The following is a 16439-nucleotide window of genomic DNA, read 5'->3' as shown; positions in this document are numbered from 1 at the left end:
CCCTCATGGGCCAGCCCACGAATGCGAGGCGACGCGAATTGAATTCTTTTTTATAGCGCAAAAAATACTAGAAAAAGGCACTACTAGGAATCAAACTCTCACCCTACACTAGTACACACGCCTAACCATTGGACCTTATGAGCTATAGTGACTAAATTCATGGCGTATTATTTAAGAACGATGGCAGCCACGCTATCTATTGCACAAAATATTGTACGATTTACTTTATAGCTTAGATTTTCGAATTTTTTGAATACATTTTTGAAAAATGTTATTTTTTTGAAAAAAGTGAACAACATTTGAAAGTTCTCAGGTTTCAAAATAATTTCGTCTATTAAAAAAAAAGTTCATGAAATCAAAAGAAGTTCATGTATTCCAAAAAGAGTTCACAAATTAGAAAAAACATGAAATTTCGAACTAAGTTCGCAAATTTGAAAAATATTATTTGGAGAAATTTCATCAAATTTGAATTTTTTTATCGAATATTTAAAGAAAGGTCATAAAATTTGAATTTGTTTTAATTTAATTTGAAAAGGTTCATCAAAATTTAAAAAGTTTTATCAAGTTTTTAAAAAGTTCATCAATCTTTTTTAAAAAATCATTGAATTTCAAAAAGGTTGATCAAAACTGAGAAAAGGTTCATCGAATTTGAAAAAAATTCGTGGATTTTGATTAAAAAAAGTTCATTGGACTTGAAAAAAGTTCATGAATTTTTGGAAAAAGTGCACAATTTTAAGAAAAAAGTTCATCGTCCATAAAAAGTTCATCAAATCAAGAAAAATTTCACATATTTGCAAACAATTCATCGAACCAGGAAGAAGAAAAAACAAAAAAGGAAAAGGAAAACAAAAAAGGGAAAGGGGAAAACGAAAAAAAGGAAAAAAGGAAAAGAAAAACAGAAAAGGAAAATGAAAGAAGAAAAGGTTAAATCTTAACCGTTCGCACTAGGTGGCGTGGTGGTTAGATGAGCCTAACTAGAGGAGGGAGGTCGCTGGTTTGAATCATGATAAGAGCACACAGAAGCTAAAAACTCTAGATGGGCCGGCCCAGCGCGAGAGCGCTGCAGGCGCCCGTTAGCAAAATGCCCTATAATGGGCGCATGCAGCACCAAGTAGGGTTTACCTAATGACCCGGCCTGAGACTGGCTCAAAATTTCCATACCAGGACGGGTGGGGGTTGTCTCCATTGCTAGGTTAGGGCCTCTTTTGTGCCTCGAAAGATAATGTAAGGCATGCTTAGACTTCTATTTTTAGCCCAGAAGTAGTGACGGCGCCTCTCCGGTAACATAAGATTGAAGCAAAGTCCAGAGGCCCAAAAGTCCATCCTGCACAAAGCCATGAGCATATTTACCCATCCCTCAAAACATTATGCAATAAAGAGTAGGCGATGATTTTAAAAAATATGAGCACATTATTGCGCTCCCCACCCGTTTGTAACCCTAGTTACCATGCCCCCTCCCCCGGTGCAACGATGGCACCACTCGCCAACCCTTTTCCTCTATACTGCCTCCGCTGCAGGGCCAACCCTACCTCCTGGTCTCATTTGCCATCATAGTGGATTCATGTTGTAGAGGTTGACACCGCTTGCTGAGGCTGACAACGACCTAGACGTTTTCGCCCTCATCGAGTGGAAGATGCGACGCAAGTGTCGTGCCATTGAGCTCGCCGGCTCCGACAACATCACCTCCTTTGCCATCATTGAGGTGCTTGGCTCCACCATCAACAACAACTCAAGAAGTACTCCCAGGGTATCATGAAGCTTGTCGACCTCACCCTACTCTGTCGGCAATGGAGTTTCATCCACCCCATCCTCCACTTCTACCCTCCACCTCGATGTTGTTGTTCGCGACCATCATGTTCTCCCTCAGTGTTGCGGCGCTCCACCGACCTAGTTCACCTCAACCGGTGTTTGTGCTCCTAATCCGGCAATTTTGTTTTGTGACGCTACTTTTTCGTTCTATAATGATGTTGTTCAAATATGTTTGTGAAATTGAATACATTTCAGAATGAGGGGAGAATAAAATAGTAGAAATAGTCTTATCATTGCCCATTTATACATGTATTGATATGACCATAAAGAACAACACATAATAGTATTACCTCTGTCCCAAATTAGTTGTCTAAAATTTATCTTGATACGGATGTATCTAACACTAACACGTGTCTTGACGGCAAATCTAAGACAACTAATTGGGGATGGCAGGTGACTCCGTGTTCTGCATAATTGACCAACTTGACTGAACCACGTGGCATCCCATTTCAAAAAGAAGAAGAAGAAAAAACTTGACTTAGTCGCTGAATGTCAGTAGTACTACTGCTAGTGCTGTACGTTTGCTGCTACCCTTTACTCACTATGCAGACGTGTCATAGAGCCTAATAAAGGACAACAGAATCAATCAAACCGGCTCTGTTATTCAAATATGATAGTACTCAATGGATCCCAATAAACAAGGAACAAACCTGCAGGATTGAAAGGTTCCTAAAGATCTTATGAATGATCGTTTATACTAATATTTGCCTTGCCTTTTATCATCAGGACACCATGATTGTTTATGTTAACAATGGAGCATCTAGGTTTAATAGTAGTACTTTCTCCGTCCGGAAATACTTGTCGGAGGAATGGATGTATCTAGATGTATTTTAGTTTTAGATATATTTATTTTTATGCATTTCTATGACAAGTATTTTCGAACGGAGGGAGTACTTATTAGTGTTTACTATACTTCTAATCGGGTTGGGTTGATGTATGTCCTGCACTGGACAGCACTCCACTGATTCTACTCGCTTTCTTGAGAGCCCTTGTTCGGTGATTTTGTTGATCGGGAGTGCTGGAGTAGTGACCCACTGCAACGACAATGACCCTGTTGGCTTCTTCCATTCATCAATGAGCTAGATATGCATCTTAAATAGCAGTTTTTTTTTTTTTGCGGAAACCTTAAATAGCAGAATTGGCATTAGGTTCTGTCTCTTCTGCTATAACTTGATTTCATGTCGAGTAATTAGTTCTTCCTTCTGCCCTCTGTCTATTTCACAGTTGAAGGGCAGAACTTAGTGGAGCAGGCATGCATCTGGTGAGCTAAAGTTCACACATTGAATAGATGATGCAGGGCAAGTACTTGGTTTGAGTGAGTTAATGGCATCTTCAATGCCGACTCTTAAACTGTCCGCATACGGGCTATGCGGTCCAGACCTGTTCTACCATCCAATATGGACTTATATCGGTCCGCCGATCGGTCCGGACATACTTTTTCCCGCAAATTGAAAGCAAAGTTGAGGGGGCTTTACGGTGGTACAGACAACAGCCACATAGGACTCTGTCACCCTGGCCCACTAGACCTCCCCTCCCGGTCACATTTTCTTCCAATCCGCGCCTTCTCCCCTTTTACTTTGCATACACACCCTATTCCTCCGACGCTACTGTTGTACCTCTCCAACCGCCGCACAAGCACTGTCAGACCTCTGCAACCAGCACCTACGTGCCCGCTCACCTTTTACGACGGTGTCGTCCACCCAGTACCCGTCTGTAGGCAGGTCTCAAGAAAGTTTTATAAGATCTTGAGATTGAAGTTTGTTTGTAAAGATTGAAATATGTCTATGATTAAAATTTTGTCATGTTCGTCGGGCTTCTCACTTTTGTCTTCGGCCAAGGTCGGGCATCTAGACACTTGAAGTTTGGACTTCTGTAAGCCCCGCCTGAAATACGTAAACACACTTGAGCTAGACACTTGATTTAGAAAGGTGAATCATTCGTTGTTCACCGCTAAAAATCCACACATTATTTCCTTTTTGTTTAGCTCAATGTTAAATTATTTTGTCATCAAAACTATACATATGTGTAGTATATACATCCATATTATCGTGTAAAATTTGTTTTAGCGGTTTTTAAAACTTAAAAAAATGTATGTTTTGAACTATTTGAAACAAAGTGCTCGCTAGCGCCCGTATTCCACGGCAGTGGCGAATCTAGAAAAAAATGGAGGGCGGGCTGAGCTGCCTGGGTCATGCAAATATGTATTGAATTGGGCCTGCAAATAGCTGGGCTGGGCCTTAAAATTAGTAGTAGAAACAAATTTTACAGTGCTGGAGGGGGGCTTGAGCCTGTTAAAACCCCCCAGTAGAATTGCCCCTGTTCCACGGTGACTTTTTGATAATTAGCGCTCTTTGTAGACTCCCCGGCACCTTTAGGACACAACATGCTACTCCGTCCGTTCCTAAATACTCCCTCTGTAAACTAATATAAAAGCGTTTAGATCATTATTTTAGTATTCTAAACGCTCTTATATTAGTTTACAGAGGGAGTAATTGTCTTTCTAGACATTTCAAATGGCTACTATATACGGATGTATGTAGACATATTTTAGAGTGTAGATTCACTCATTTTGTTCGTATATAGTTATTTGTTGAAATATGTAGAAAGACAAATATTTAGAAACAGAGGGGTAGATTTTTGCCTTGTTTATTACCTTATCTTTGTGGAGAATCATACTGATTGGCATGACTTGTATTTGTATCCTATGTTAACAGCTTTTGACTTGACTCCGACGTCATGTCCAATCCAAGTTTGCATTCGATTTCGCTAAGCATGTCATCACGGACTCTAGAACATCATATTTCCAAACCTGGGGTCCACAGTCAGTGTCCCATCGGTGGAAGGCTCCGTGAAGCTTCAGCATACGGAAGAACACGGCTCCGTGTATTATTTCAGGCAGCTCTCGCGATGCCATTGCCATGAGCTTCTCGTCCTAAAGCCTGCTTCCATTTCAGGCTGCGCGGCGCCCCAGCCTCCGTCGACCAGCATGGACCCCACCGATCAGTCGCCGGAGGAGATGTACTCCGTATGGGCCCTCCCGCCGGAGCCCGTCCGCCGTCGCCTTCTCGGCCTCATGGCCAGCCTCCGTGCCGCGCACGGCGGCGCGGTCTTCGAACCGCACGCCACCGTCCTCGGAGCCATGCGTCTCCGCCGCTCCGCCGCCATCGAGGCGTGTTAGACTCTGTATATACTGAGCCTACATGTGTTATAGTTGTAATTGTATTTGTACATGATGATGTACCCCCTATATAATACAAAGGTCACCCCATGTTGAAGGTGTGCCACAAACCCTAAAACCCTTTGTTTTACATAGTATCACGCCTACCGATCTAACCTAAGTCTTCCGCTCCAACCCCGCCGCCAGCCGCCGTCGTCATGTCGCATCCGGCCGCCGACACTGCCGCTGCTCTCGCAGCGTCCCTCGCCGCCGCATCGACTACTGCTGCCGCTGGTGCGGGTCTCCGATCCGTCGCCACGGACCATGCGTTCCTACCGCCGTCGCTCGCGGCTCTCCTCTATGGAGGGGCTGCGCCCTACACGACGGAGGGTTCGCTCGGCCCCCTGTCGACGCGATCTGCAGGCCACCAGTACGCCGGCCCCGTCGCCTACCAGTACGCCGGCTACTCCTCGTCGCCCTCTGCATCTATCCTGCTTCCGGCCGCCTCGTACCCGCTGGTACCTGCGCCGCCGCCCTCGGCCGCCCCGCATCCGATGATGCGCCCGGCCGTGTCTGACCCGACTGCTGTCATCTACCCCGCAGCGGGCTCGTCTGTCGCCGACGCCCCTCACGTGGCCTACGACGGCTATGGTGGCCTTCCTCTATATGGTGCCCCGTACGGCTCTTCGCCCGCGCCTCGGTCCGGCGCCCCCGCGGCCTCCTCGATGTATGGTCCGCCGGCAGCGTACGGTGCACCGTCGTCCCACGGCGTTGCGGCGTATGGCGCTCCACATCAACCCCCGTCCGCGCCGCCGCCCTACATGGATCTTGAAGCTGCTTTGGCTGCGATCTCCTCGCCACCGTTCCTGTTCTCGCACCTCCTCCCGGTCAAGCTCAAGCCGGATAACTACCTCTACTGGTGTGCGCAAGTGCTACCTTTGCTTCGCAGCCATTACTTGGAGGGCTTCGTCGACGGTACCCTGCCATGTCCGCCGCCGCATCATCCGATGTTTCGTGCGTGGATTGCTCAGGACCAGGCCATCCTCTCGGCGATACAATCCTCCCTGGGCGAGGGTGTTGCCGGCCTGGTTCTCTTTGCCGCGACATCTCATGAGGTGTGGGACATCTTGGAGTCGAGTTTTTCCTCACAGTCTACTGCGCAGAGCATGTCCATCCGCGCTAAACTTGCTGACACTCGCAAGGACAACGGGTCGGTGACCGTCTTCTACAACAAAATCAAAAAGCTGGCTGACACTCTTGCTTCCATTGGCGAACCTCTTCGTGACACTGAGTTCACATCCTACATCCTTGCGGGCCTGGATAGCGACTATGACTCGTTGGCGGAGGTGATCAATGAACGCAAGGTTCCTATCCGTCCTCAGGATCTCTACAGCCGCCTCCTCTCAACGGAGCAACGGCTCAACGCACGCCGCCCGGACACTCCCGTGGACCTCTCTGTTAACGTTGCGTATCGTGGCAAAGGAGGTGGCCGCGGCCCTTCTGCTTCCTCGGCTGGGGGGGGGGCAAATCCGGTGGCAGTACATCCTCGGGTCAGCAGCCGCCCTCGCGTCCTGGCTCCTCTGTGGTCACTATTGATGGTCGTCCACGTGCATGTTGTGCTGCGTGTGGAGCGGCCCAGCAGTGCCAACTCTGTGGTCTGCCAGGTCATGTTGCCTCTCGCTGTCATCGTCGCTTCAAGACCGACTTCCTCGGCCTCGGCAACAACGGCAAGGGCAATGATCGCCAAGTTCTTATGGCGCAGCAGGGACATACGCAGCAGGGACATACGCCTTCATATCCTATTGATCCTTCCTGGTACATGGATACTGGAGCAACAGCCCATGTAACGAATGAACTGGGCAAGCTCAACGTTCAGCAACCCTACCATGGCCACGACAAGGTTCACACAGCGGATGGGGTAGGTATGCGCATCTCTCATATTGGTCAGGCATCACTTCTCATGAACACCTCTAGGAATTTGCATCTTAGAAATGTTCTTCGTGTTCCCTCTGTTACTCGTAACTTGCTCTCTGTTCCTAGACTTACTCAGGATAATAATGTCTTTTGTGAGTTTCACCCGTTTCATCTTTTTGTTAAGGACCGAGCTACGAGGGACATACTTCTTAGAGGTCGTTTTCGCCGAGGCTTGTATGCTCTGGATGCACCCACCACCGTGCCTGCTGCCGCTGCTGATCTTCAGGTCTTCAGCGGGGTTCGCGTGTCTCCTGCATTGTGGCATTCACGTCTTGGTCACCCTGTGTTACCCATTGTTCGCCATGTTCTCCACCGTCATGAGCTACCGTCAGAGGAAATAATGATGCTGCTATCTGTGATGCCTGTCAGCAAGGCAAGAGTCATCAGTTACTTTTTTCTGTTTCCAACCACATAGTCAAAACTCCTCTTGAGCTTGTGTTTTCAGATGTATGGGGCCCTGACCAGCTGTCTGTTAGTGGTCATGAATATTATGTCAGTTTCATTGATGCTTATAGTCGGTTTACTTGATTATATCTTCTTAAACGCAAGTCTGATGTTTTGGTGTATTTCTTAAGTTTCAAGCACATGTTGAGCGTCTTCTCAATCGTAAAATCATTTATGTGCAGTCGGATTGGGGGGATGAGTACCGCAATCTTAGCACTTTCTTTGAAAAACTTGGGATTGCTCATCGTGTGTCCTGCCCACACATACATCAGCAGAATGGTTCGACTGAACGTAAGCATCATCATATTGTTGAAACTGGGCTAACCTTGCTAGCACATGCATCTGTTCCGTTTCATTTTTGGAGTGATGCCTTCACCACAGCCTGTTTTCTTATAAATAGGCTCCCTCCACGGCTCCTTCATATGAAAACTCCACTTGAACTCTTGCTTGGTCAAACTCCTGATTACATGTTCCTTAAGGTGTTTGGGTGTGCATGCTGGCCACACCTCCGTCCTTATAACAATCGCAAGCTTGAGTTTAGATCCAAACGATGTGTCTTCCTTGGGTATAGTTCTGTTCACAAAGGGTATAAATGTCTTCATGTTCCATCTAATCGTGTGTATATTTCCCGCGATGTTGTCTTTGATGAACATGTTTTTCCCTTTTCTGCTCTACCCGCATCTGTTGCTGCCTCCACACCGCCTGTGCACCCCTCCAGTACCTTGCCTGGTCAATTTTTAGATGCTACACATTCGCCCCTTTTGTTGTCTAACCATGGCGCAGGTATTGGAAGAGGCGCACGCTTGCAGCTTCTGGACGAGGAAGAACCACCGGCTCCCTCCTCCACGACCCCGCACGACGACCAGCCGGCCACCTGCATGCCCCATGCAGCTTTCCCGCCATCTGGCCATGCCCCGGCTCAGCGGACTGCCTCGCCTGGGCCCGGGACTCCTCCGCCGGCTGCATCCACGCCGGCCTCACCTGGGCCGGCCTCAGCTAAGCCGGCCTCCCCTGTTCGGCATGCTACGCCGCACTCGCCTGGGCCGGCCTCGCCTGTCGGGTCTCCTACGCTGAGCTCACCTGCGCCATTCGTGTCGCCTGGGCCAGCTTTGTCCTCCGGTGGACTGTCATCCCTTGTTCTGTCGCCATCGGCCACGTCTTCACCGGCTTCCTCACTGTTGGACTCTTCTGAGGCGGTGGTTCCTTGCCGCTGTCACTGGCTCCTTCACCACCACCTGCCCCTGCTCCTGTATTGCGTCCTCATACACGCAGCAAGAGTGGCGTGGTTCAACCGAAGAAGCGCACGGACGGGATTGTTGCCTGGCTCGCGACTTGCATGGCGCAAGCACAGGCGGATCCTACTGCTGAACCAAGGCATTTTCAGGTAGCTATGAGCATTCCTCACTGGCGTCTTGCGATGGAACAAGAATACCAAGCTCTTCTTCAGAATGGCACGTGGTGTTTAGTTCCTCCCAGGGCAGGTGTCAATGTTATTGATTCTAAGTAGGTGTTTAAGGTTAAGCGACATGCCGATGGTTCTATTGAGCGATACAAGGCTCGGCTGGTTGCTAAAGGATTCAAACAACGTCAGGGTCTTGATTATGAGGATACCTTCAGTCCGGTGGTTAAACCCACTACCATTCGACTTTTGCTCTCACTGGCTGTTACTCGTGGATGGTCTCTTCGTCAACTTGATGTTCAGAATGCCTTTCTTCATGGGGTATTAGAGGAGGAGGTATATATGCGTCAGCCTCCTGGCTTTGTTGATCCCGCTCGACCGCAGCATCTGTGTCGCCTTGTTAAGGCGCTCTATGGCCTGAAGCAGGCTCCGCGTGCTTGGCATGCATGTTTTGGCACCACTCTTCGGGCTCATGGTTTTGTTCCCTCTACGGCTGACACCTCACTGTTTCTTCTTCAGCGTCCTACAGTTACTATGTACCTGCTAGTTTACGTTGATGACATCATTCTTGTCAGCTCTTCAGTATTTGCTGCGGATCGCCTGGTGTCTTCCTTGCGGCTGATTTTGCGGTTAAGGATCTTGGAAAACTGCACTATTTTCTCGGTCTGGAGGTCTTGTACTCTGGTTCTGGTTTGACGCTGACCCAGCAGAAGTATTCTCTTGATGTTCTTGGACATGCTGGTATGCTCAAGTGCAAGCCTGCTACTACACCTATGTCCTCTACTGACAAACTGTCTGCCCTCGATGGTTCTCTTCTTTGTGCTGATGAGGTCACTGAGTATCGGAGTATTGTCGGTGGTCTGTAGTACCTGACTATTACTCGTCCGGATATCTCTTATGTTGTCAACCGTGTCTGTCAGTTTCTGCATGCACCTCGAGATTCTCATTGGACTGCTGTTAAGCGTATATTACGCTACATTCGGTTGACACCTTCATATGGTCTGCATTTGCAACCGGCGACCTCTGGAGCTCTTTCCGCGTTCTCTGATGCAGACTGGGCTGGGAATCCAGATGACAGGCGATCAACGGGGGGCTATGCAGTGTTCTTTGGTGCTAACTTGATCGCCTAGAGTGCTCGTACACAAGCAACAGTGTCTCGCAGTAGCACTGAGGCTGAGTACAAAGCAGTTGCAAATGCTACAGCTGAGCTGATTTGGATACAGTCCTTGCTTCAAGAGTTGAGGATCTCTCAGGAGCAACCTCCTGTTCTTTGGTGTGATAATATCGGTGTTACGTATCTGTCTTTGAATTCTGTATTCCATGCCCGAACAAAACACATCGAAGTTAACTATCACTTTGTCAGAGAACGTGTTGCCCAGAAGCTGCTTCTCATCAAGTTCATCTCTTCAAAGGATCAACTTGCTGATATCTTCACCAAGCCACTGCCGCTTCCTCAGTTTGAAAGGTGTAGGCGTAATCTCAACCTAGTAAATTCTTCTGAGCTCGGTTGAGATTGAGGAAGGGTGTTAGACTCTGTATATACTGAGCCTACATGTGTTATAGTTGTAATTGTATTTGTACATGATGATGTACCCTCTATATAATACAAAGGCCACCCCACGTTAGAGGTGTGCCACAAACCCTAAAACCCTTTGTTTTACAAGGCGCTACGAGCCGCGGCGGCCGGTCTCCGCCCATTCACCGCCCGCGTCGTCTCCATCGGCCGCTACGGCGTCAACCTCCTGCTCGAACCAACCCGTGAGGTCGGCCTCCGGTATCCCTAGCTCACCCCTATCTGCGCCGGTTTGCTTTGCTCCCATCAAATTATCTTGATTTTGCTTGCAGATGATGGCCACGAGCGACCACTGCCGCGCCCACTTCGATTACCAGACCAGCTCGTGAGTCTTCTGCCTGAACTAAGTCCGTCTCCGTAAAATTACAAGCTGATGACAGCTGATTAAATATACTCGCAGCGTACGTGCCGCATCTGAGCCTCTTGTATGGGGATCACCTGACGGAGGAGGAGAAGGCAGCGGCGAGGAAGAAGGCAGGGGAGATGGACAAGGGAATATTTGGGCTGCAGTTCGAGATATCTGAGCTCGCGCTTTACAAAACGGATCCGAAGGACAAGAGCTTGGAGTCGTGGGAACTGGTTGAGTTGTGCCACCTTCAGAAGAAGTGATCTCAGTTTGCTCCCAATGCATGCTGATGCTGCATGCTGCATGCTGCCATGTATCTATATTTGCGACTTATGTTGTGTACGTGTAGTAATAACCTCATGTATAATATGTCTCCCAGAGACCAGAGCCCGGCTTGGAATAAGGAAATAATGTAATATAAGGGGTTGCAACTGTTTTGTCTTCTTAAATGTGCAAAGAAGATTTATGTAGGAGTACAGTTTAATTACCTAATGTTTTGTTTTGCCAAAAAATAGAGCTGCTAGTCGGCTCGTAGGACGATGGGGAGCCAGCAAACGCGCACCATCGTTCTCTTTTTTGCATGGTAATACGTGTCTTATTTATATAATAAGGATCATAGTACATCACGTACGCATTGACCTGTCAAATACGCACCCCTCCTGACGCGATAGCTAACTACACCGGGCCAATTAAAGGATAGCCAGGGCCATCGACATATTCTCTGGATTGTTAGATATATGTTTTATTTATGTCAGCTTTCTATTATTTATTTTTAAATGCTTAGGCATTCAAAACTGTCTACAAATTTTAAAAACATTCAAAAAAATGAAAACATGTTCTTGAATTTTAAACATGTTTTCTAAATTAAAATATATTTGTGATTTCATAAAATGTGAATGAACTTAAACATGTTCTTACATTAAAAAAAATCAATTTTAAAATGGAAAAGGGGGAACCATAAAATGAAAGCAGGTAAATAAAAATCCGGAAGAAACCCGTTAAAACCAGCAAAGAAAATACAGAAAGAACCTTCTTTGACCGGCCCCAGTAACCATATAGTGCACTGAGGCATGCATTTGGTCGACAATTGTTCACATATGCGCAGAATCGGGAATCCTTGTCTGCGTGCACTGCGTTAGCTTTTTTTAGAAGATCGCACTGCGTTAGCTAGTGAGCAAACGCACACCCCTCAACACTACATGGGCCAGCCCAATTGGTCATTTTTTTGCCATGTGTTTATCTTGTTTTGGGATTTTCTCAAAAGAAAAATCTGGTTTTGTGAAGGTTCTCCCTGAACCTGTTTTGTTTTACTTATGGGTGTAGGTATCCCTGAACCTGTGTGTGTGTGTGTGTGTGCGTGTGCACGCGCGCGCGTGTGTGCGGGTGCCAATATATAGGAATTATCATTTTTTTAAATGTCAGATTTTAAAAAAAATCTGAGAAAAATATTCAGGTTAATGAACGTTTAAAATTTTGAGAATAATTTTAAAATTTGTGAACAACTTTTTGAAATCAAAAATAGTTTTTCAATACATGAACACATTTGAATTTCAGCATCATATATTAAATTCAAAAAATTGAATTTTTTTAACATCAGTACAGACGCAAGCACTCATACATACACGCATACACTCACCCATATGACGCACACACGCACACCCTACCCCTGTGAGCGCCTCCAAAAGACTGAGCCGGCATGTCATCTTGAAATTTAGAGAGTCACCGTAGGTGCCTCGTCGTCGACGGAAATGTCTCCTCCCACTGAAAGCGCATCGCCGGAAATCCTAAAATAAATCCAGGAATAATGCGAGCACCAGGATTTGAACCTTGGTGGGCTGGGGATATCACTGCCCCTCTAACCATCCAACCACAGGTTGGTTCACTCTTGAATATATTCTTAAATTCAAGATTCTATATTTAGAAGGTATTTAATAAAAAAACAGCCCATATAAATAAAATGACCGAAAAACCATTTTAAGAAAAAAAAATCATGAAGCGGGCGCACACTGGGCTGGCCCGTTTACCATTCCTCGCGTGGAGGGGTTCCGAAGCGAGTGTGGCTGAGGTGCGCGTTTGCTCGCGCTCACTCGCCCTACGGCGTTGTTTGGATAGGCAGTATATGCAAAACCGGATCTCCACAAACCAGGGAAACTGTGTAACAAACTAAAATCTTGTTTGGCAACTCTAACCAATTCGTGAATATAGAAAACTTGGCTTTCCAAAAACCCAGATTTCAGGTATATAGAAAAACGACTAATAGTCGTTTTTTCATAAATGAGATTTACATAAACTGGATCCCAACTGAGAGCAGAGCAAGTGTTTGCCGGCAGTTGCATGCCGGGTCGTGCAAGACGGAGGGGACGCGACGAGGCGGTTGGTCCGACGACCTCGGGGAGCAGTGCAATCGCTCGCCGGCGGCTGTGCATGGAGTCGTGCAGGCCGGAGGGGACGCGAGAAGCAGCTGACGGCAGAGTCAGTGCATGGGGACGACCGGACGACGACCTCGGAAACCAGCAGATGCCCTCGCCTGCGGCCGAGTGTGGAATCAACGAAGGTTGAGGGGAAGCGAGAAGCAACCCGAGGAAGAGTCAGTGCAGGGGGGCGACCACCCAGGGGCCAACGGATGCCCTCGCCGTCTGCCGCGCGCGGAGTCAGTGGAGGTCGGAGGGGATGCGAGAATTAGCCTGGGGCGACGACCTCGGAGACCATGGGAAGTGCGAGCAGGAGGCCGCATGCAGAGTCATGGAGGCCGGAACGAAGTACGGCAGCAGCATGGGATTCGTACGGCATGTTGTCGAGCTTGTATGTCTCGTCAATGGGAAAGCAAGGATGAAGGTCATGGACGAGGTAGGATAAAGCTAATGTTTGTTATCCAAACAAAAAACTCTAAGGACCTTAGTTTATTAATTCTCTACCCAAACAAAATTCCTGTAAACACGTTATTCATAAAATGAATAGTAAAACCGGTTTCCCTAAAAATGAGCTAAAAACTTGTTTTCTACAACCCCACCACTAATCCTCGCTATCCAAACAACCCTTACGCAGAGATTAGATGCATTTGCATGGATTACAAACAAGCCAATGCTTTGGAGGCGCGGCAACTTTTCTTAATGGCCCTTGTTTCTTCCCATTTTGACGCCCGTGTGCGTCTTCAACTAGGGGTTATTTCACCGATGCCAAGAAAAATATGGCAGCCCACTATGCCCGTAAACTGCTTTTATTTATTTTTCGGTTCTCTGTCTCAAAAATAATTTATTTTTCGGTTTTTTAGTTGGGTTTCCACGAATAAAACTGGATGTTCTTTTTTAAGAGCTAGAAATTTTTAAAAATATTAAAAATTAGAAATGTATTTTACACAATTTTTCAGTTTTTATTTTATATAAATTTCATTGCATATTGAAAACAGTTCACCATAGGTTAAAAAATATTAAGTGTGTTTAAAATAACGTTCATCATGTAATTATAAAAATTCATAGTATATTTCAAAAATGTTTAAAGTAAGATCAAAAAATTGTTCAAAGTATATTATAAAAATTATTTTCTATTTGAAAAATGTTCACCACATACTTAAAAAATACAATTTGTACTAAAAGTATATTCATCATAATTTGGAAAAAGTTCACCGTATATTGCAAAACCAATAAAAATATGGAAAATAAAAAAACATAAGAAATGCCAAGATCTGAAATAGAAAAGGGAAATGAAAAAGAAGGAATAGGAAAAAAATCAGGAAAAAACGCACCAGAACAGCCGTTACGTGTGCCAACCGGTTTGAACATCTATACGACGCACGTGATTCTCAAAAAATCTATACGACGCACGCGGGCTTCATATAGGATTGTCGGAGGTCCGTTTTCTTCCTGAAAGGACACGAACTGAACTTATTTCTTAGAAAGAATGACCTTCTTTTTTAGAGGGACGCAAAATGAACTTAAGAGAATAGAGTTTGCGCATGATCTGGACCGTCCGTCGATGGTAATATGAGGACCGCGTTCGTTGAGCTTTGGCATTTCACCAACGCATGATCACCTCACCGAAGTAATGGTCATAGTGATGGCTCCATTTGCATATTCATGCATGCTCGAGCGCCTCACAAAAAACAAGAGCTAAAAGAAGAAGAGTAAGACGACATCGACATGGATAACTAGAATTCACCGCAAATACGATGAAATTCAGCCCATCAAGAACGAAAAAACGGGTATATGTGCTATATAAAAGAAAAAAACAGAAAAATAACAAGCAACATGCCGTCACTAAGCGTGTGGTCCATGTATATGCATCCAGTATTTTAAGCAACAAAATAATAACCAATGAAACAATAGTATTAAGTTGACTGACGACCGGAGGCCGGATGCAACACTTGTTTTTCTTGCACCATCATAAGCCCCCCCCCCCCCCCCCCGATAGCTTGACTCGTTGACCCGTCTATGTCTTAGCCAGCCAGGTCACCGCTTGTGACACCGGCCCAGACCGGACGTGTAATACTTGACCCTGAAATGAATTTTTGTACATCAACGCCAACAAAAAGTTCATGCATGTTACGTCAAGATCGAACTGGATAGATAAAACTCGATAACCAGGATGACAACATTTGGCCCTCAGTGGCACTCAATATCCTCTGGAAAATCTGGGACTCCAGAAACTCATTGGGCTTTAAGGGCACTGTCACACCGCTCATGTAACCTTACAAAAAGTTGTTCATGACTTTAGTCTTTGGACTGCTAGATTTAGTGGTACTCTTTAGGAAGTCGGCAATTAAAAAATTCCATCCTATATTTGAAAACTGTTCAAAGTAATATAAAAACAATGTTCATTGTATATTATAAAAAATCCATTTTCTATTTGACAAAGGTTCACCATATACTTAAAAAGTACAATTTGTACTGAACAAATATTCATCATAAATTCGGAAAAAAAGTTCACTGTATATTGCAAAACCAATAAAAAAGGTTCAAAATAAAAACAAAAAAACAGAAGAAAGACCAAGATCTGAAATAGAAAAGGAAAAGGAAAATAAGAAAAAGGAAAAGGGAAATGTCAATAAAAAATGCACCAGAACAGCCGTGACATGGGCCAGCCCGTTTAAAGGAGTCTTCGCTATACGGCGCACGCGGGTGTCATATAGGCTTGGCGGAGGTGCGCGTTTGGTCGCCCTCGCTGGCCTTACAACGCAGGATCATTTCACCGAAGTAATGGTTCCATTTGCATATTCGTCCATGCTCGAGCGCCTCACAAAAAACAAGATCCAAAAGAAGAAGAGTAAGACGACATCGACATGGATTATCAGAATTCACCGCAAATATTATGAAATTCGGCCCATCAAGAACGAAAAAACAGGTATATGTGTTATATAAAAGAAAAAAAACGAAAAAATAACATGACCTATTACAGCGTGGAGACACATGCACGCCCCACGCGAACAGCAAGAGATGCCGTCAGTAAGCGTGTGGTCCATCTATATGTATCCAGTATTTTATGCAACGAAATAATAACCAATGAAACAATAGTATTAAGTTGACTGACGACCGGAGGCCGGATGCAACACTTGGTTTTCTGCCACCATCCTGAGCAACCCCGATAGCTTGACTCGTTGACCCGTCTACGTCTCGGCCAGCTGGGTCACCGCTTGTGACGCCGGCCCGGACCGGACGTGTACGACTTGACCTGACCTGAAATGAATTTGTATATAAGTTACCAACGCCAGGAAAAAGTTTATGCATGGTCCGTCAAGATCGAA

General features: G+C 45.9%; 1 pseudogene; it reads left to right on the top strand.

Annotated features, from left to right (window-relative positions):
* Positions 1–4545: 4545 nt before the first annotated feature.
* LOC123153161 (cyclic phosphodiesterase-like) lies at positions 4546–11120 on the top strand (annotated as a pseudogene).
* The last annotated feature ends 5319 nt before the right edge of the window (positions 11121–16439 follow it).

This window comes from Triticum aestivum, chromosome 7A (genome assembly GCF_018294505.1).
Source record: "Triticum aestivum cultivar Chinese Spring chromosome 7A, IWGSC CS RefSeq v2.1, whole genome shotgun sequence".
Taxonomy (NCBI): domain Eukaryota; kingdom Viridiplantae; phylum Streptophyta; class Magnoliopsida; order Poales; family Poaceae; genus Triticum; species Triticum aestivum.
Note: the sequence above shows the minus strand (reverse complement) of the source record. Positions and strands in the feature narration are given on the sequence as shown.